The sequence below is a fragment of the Neopelma chrysocephalum genome, unplaced genomic scaffold, assembly GCF_003984885.1.
Source record: "Neopelma chrysocephalum unplaced genomic scaffold, ASM398488v2 Primary Assembly neopelma1_97510, whole genome shotgun sequence".
Classification (NCBI taxonomy): Eukaryota; Metazoa; Chordata; class Aves; order Passeriformes; family Pipridae; genus Neopelma; species Neopelma chrysocephalum.
In genome coordinates this window covers 1-4,331 of record NW_020926152.1, presented here as the reverse complement: position 1 = coordinate 4,331, position 4,331 = coordinate 1, and the positions used below count along the sequence as shown (strand labels likewise).

The 4,331-nt window shown below is 60.4% G+C and overlaps 1 long non-coding RNA gene across 1 annotated transcript; it reads right to left on the bottom strand.

Moving 5' to 3' along the window:
• Positions 1–1,690: 1,690 nt before the first annotated feature.
• On the bottom strand, positions 1,691–3,478 carry LOC113961934. The gene is made up of 3 exons (XR_003532407.1): positions 3,433–3,478; positions 2,116–2,935; positions 1,691–2,069 (listed from the first exon to the last, which is right to left on the bottom strand). It is a non-coding gene; the product is annotated as an uncharacterized LOC113961934 (long non-coding RNA).
• Positions 3,479–4,331: the final 853 nt, after the last annotated feature.

Sequence of the window (4,331 nt, the reverse complement as noted above, 5' to 3'; positions counted from 1 at the left end):
CACCCCCCTCTCCCCGGGGGTCTCACCGCCGTCCCCGTCCCCCTCCAAGGCCCCCCCGGAGCCGCCCGGACCCTCCTCGGGCCCCTCCGCCGCCATCGCCGCGCGCGGGACCCGGATGTGGCGGCACAGAGCGGCGGGAAGCGGAGGGCGGGCGGGCGGCGCCGCCTGGCGGAGGGGAGGACCCGGATGTGGCGGCACAGAGCGGCGGGAAGCGGCGCCGCCTGGCGGGCGGGAGGACCCCCAGCGCGGGGAGCCGTCCCGCGGAAACGGCACCATAGAGACGGGCCCGGGGGACGGAGCGGCTTCCGGGGCCGCCGCCGCCAGGGCCATAGAGAGGGGCCATGGCGGGACAGAGCGGGCCGAGAGCTGAGGACACCAGTACAGACCAGTACGGACCAGTACAGAGGATTCCTCAACAACCACAGCGACTTTGGGGGCAAGAAACCAGTACAAACCAGTACAAAGCAATATAACGAGTGCAGTGGGCTCTTGACCGGCCACAGAGACTTTTGGGGCAGGAAACCAGCATAAACCAGTACAGACCAGTGCAGGGGATTCCTGATTAACCACGGAGACTTTGGTGTCGGGGGGAAACCAGTACAAACCAGTATAACCCAACAGAAACCAGTGCGGGGGGCTGCTGGACCAGCCATAGAGACTTGGGGGAACCACAGAGATGCGGGCGCGCGCGGCGCCCCCTGGCGCGCGGGAGGAGCTTTCCTGGCACCTTTATTTCGTATTTACATCGGAATCGGTAAAAATTTGTACATTATTTACAAATTAAATAATCCCGCCCCCGCTTTGGGGGCAAAAGGAGCGATTTGGGGCCCAACGACCCCGGAAATGTCCTTCCCCCTCTCCCTCCCCCCTCCCAAAAAAATGAGGAAATTCCGAGGAATCCACCCAAAAAATCAACCAGAAACAGCAGCCAAAAAAATGATGATTTTGGCTCAAAACGGGCAAAAAAAAAAAAAACCAACAGAAAGGGGTTAAAAATGAACTCCCAGCTTTGTTATTGCCAAATCCCTCCTTGAGCCGCTCAAAAAATTTAAGGGGAGGGAGAAGAAAAAATCGGCTTCGAACCAAAAAAAAAAAAAAAAAAATGGTATTTTTGGCTCCTTTTTGCCCCAAAACTCCGCCCGTTCGGGGGCAAAAGGGGCCGTTTTCCGTCGATTCCGAGCGCGGGGTTTGCAGTTTGTTTTTTTTTGTTTTCCCTGAGAATTTTTGGGGGGTCCGAGAGGCACTGGGGGAGCGGCCGCCCCGGAATCGCGGGAAACCCGCCCAGACTGGGGCAAAAACGGGCAAAAACGGGCAAAAATGGGCAAAAATCAGCCAAACACAGCGAAACCAGTGGGAACCAGTGTGAACCAGTTTGGGGGTCACACTGGGGGGGGTTAATACTGTTCACGGGGTTGGGGTGAAAGGGGGGGGCCCAAAATTCCAGGGGGGACCCAAAAATTCCTTTGGGGGGGCCCAAAATTCCAGGGGGGACCCCAAAATTCCAAGGTGGGAGGGGGACACCCACAGTCTTTGGGGGGGGGGGCAAAATCTTCAGGAGGGGCCCAAATTCCAGGGGGGAAAAATGGGGGGGAAAATGGGGAAAAAAAGGGAAAAAAATTGGCTGGAAACGAGGGAAATTACGGAGGAAATGGGGAAAAAGGATGGGAATGGGGGGAAAACGAGGGAAGGAGGGGGATAAATGGGGGGAAACTGGGAAAAAATGGGGGCAATGGGGAAAAAAGGAGGGAAAAATGGGAAAAAAGAGGGAAAATGGGAAAAAAGGAGGGGAAATAGGAAAATCTGGGCTAAACCAGAGGGGGCGGGAAAGGTGGCAAATCCCCCCTGGAAAAGGGATCAATTCCCTGGGAAAGGGATGAAACCCCCTGGGAAGGGGTAAATCCCCCCTGGAAAAGGGATCAACATCCCCCTGGAAAGGGATGAATCCCCCTGGAAAAGGGATGAATCCCCCAGAAAAGGGGTGAATCTCCTCGGGAAGGGATCAATCCCCTTGGAAAAGGGATGAATCCCCCTGGAAAGGGATGAATCCCCCTGGAAAAGGGATTAATTCCCTCTAGGAAGGGATGAATCCCCCTGGAAAATGAATGGGATGAATACCCCAGGAAAGGGGTGAATCCCCTTGGGAAGGGCTCAATCTTCCCCAGGAAAGGGATGAAACCCCCTGGAAAGGGATGAAACCCCCTGGAAAGGGATGAATTCCCTCGGAAGGGATGAATCCCCTTGGGAAAGGATCAATCCCCTGGGAAGGGCTCAATCTTCCCCAGGAAAGGGATGAATCCCCCAGGAAAGGGCTCAATCCCCCAGGAAAGGGATGAATCCCCCAGGAAGGGCTCAATCCCCCTGGGAAGGGGTGAATCCCCTTGGGAAGGGATGAAACCCCCTGGAAAGGGCTGGATCCCCCTGGAAAAGGGCTCAGTCTCCCCTAGGAAAGGGCTCGATCCCCCAGGAAAGGGGTCAATCTCCCCTAGGAAAGGGATGAATTCCCCAGGAAAGGGGTCAATCCCCCTGGAAAGGGCTGGATCCCCCTGGAAAAGGGCTCAATCTCCCCTAGGAAAGGGCTGAATCCCCCTGGGAAGGGCTCAATCCCCTGGAAAAGGGGGGGGTTCCCCGGGCGGGGGCGGCGGTTCCGGGGTCACCGAAGGGGCTCAGCCGGGGTCGGGTTTTGCTTCCAGGCGGGAATTTTGGTGGCAAAACTGGGGAGTGGGAAAAAGGGGGGGTGTCCCGGGGGGGCTCCGGCCCCGCCGTCAGTGGGGGGGGGTCCCGTTCCCATTCCCGGGGGTCCCGTTCCCGTTCCCGGGGGTGGTTCCCAGTTTTTGGAGGCGGCGCCGGCGCAGTTCGGCCGCGTCGGGGCCCTCGGAGCCCTCGGAGCCTTCGGCCTCTTCCTCCTCCTCCTCCTCCTCCTCCTGCCCAGAGGGGGCTGCGGGGGGGGAACCGGGTCAGCTCCAGTTCAGCACCAGTTCAGCACCAGTTAGTTCAGCACCGGTGCTCCCAGTTCCCTCCGCGTTCCCAGTCCCCCTACTTTCCCAGTCCTTCCAGTGCTCCCAGTGTTCCCAGTCCCCCCAGTGCTCCCAGTCCCTCTCAGTGCTCCCAGTCCCTCCCAGTGCTCCCAGCATTCTCAGTCCCCCCAGTGCTCCCAGCATTCCCAGTCTCCCCAGTGCTCCCAGCATTCCCAGTTCCCTCCCCGTTCCCAGTCCCCCCAGTGATCCCAGTTCCTCCCAGTGCTCCCAGTCCCCCCAGTGCTCCTAGTCCCTCCCAGTGCTCCCAGTCCCCCCAGTGCTCCCAGTCCCTCCCAGTGTTCCCAGTATCCCCAGTCCCATCTGGTGCCACAGCCCACACCAGTCCCTCCCAGTCTCCCCAGTGCTCCCAGTCCCTCCCAGTGCCCCCAGTTTGGGGTGAGGGTTTTTCCCAGCTCACCCCTGCCCGGGGGGGGGTCCGGGGGGTCCCGGCGGCTCCTCCGAGGGGGGGTCCCGGGCAGGGGGAGGGGCAGGAGCGGCACCTCGGGGGGTCCTGGGGGGGGAAAACCAGTTACCCAATGGTGGCCAGGACAGTCAGGCACTGGTTGATTTGGATCCCACATCACTCCCAGTCCCTCCCAGTCCCATTTCAGTCCCATCTCAGTCCCTCCCAGTCACCTGATGGTGGCCAGGACAGTCAGGCACTGGTTGATCTGTCCCTCCCAGTCCCCCCCAGCCCCTCCCAGTGCTCCCAGTTACCCGATGGTGACCAGGACAGTCAGGCACTGGTTGATCTGTCCCAGAGCTGCATCGATCAGGGTGTGGATGTTGCTCCAGTGGTGGTTGCTCTGACCCCCCCAGCCCATCCCAGTCCCATCCCAGTCCATCCCAGTCCCCCCCAGCCCCTCCCAGTCCTCTCCCAGCCCCTCCCAGTGCTCCCAGTTACCTGATGGTGACCAGGACAGTCAGGTACTGGTTGATCTGGAGCAGGACCATGTCCAGCAGGGTGTGGATGTTGCTCCCCCAGCCCCTCCCAGCCCCATCCCACTCCCTCCCAGTCCCTCCCAGTCCCTCCCAGTGGTCCCAGTTACCCGATGGTGGCCAGGACGGTGAGGTACTGGTTGATCTGGAGCAGGGCAGCGTCCAGCAGGGTGTGGATGTTGCTCAGGCACTGCAGTCGGGCCTCCAGGTGCTGCCTCTCGTGTCCCTCCATCGCCCGCAGCTCCTCCTCCGTCAGCCCCGCGAAGCCGGCGGGAGGCACCGGCATGGGAGGGAACCCTGAGGGATCAATGGGATCAATACATTGATCATGGGGCTGATTGGGGGCTCACGGGAACCCTGCGGATCAATGGGATCAAT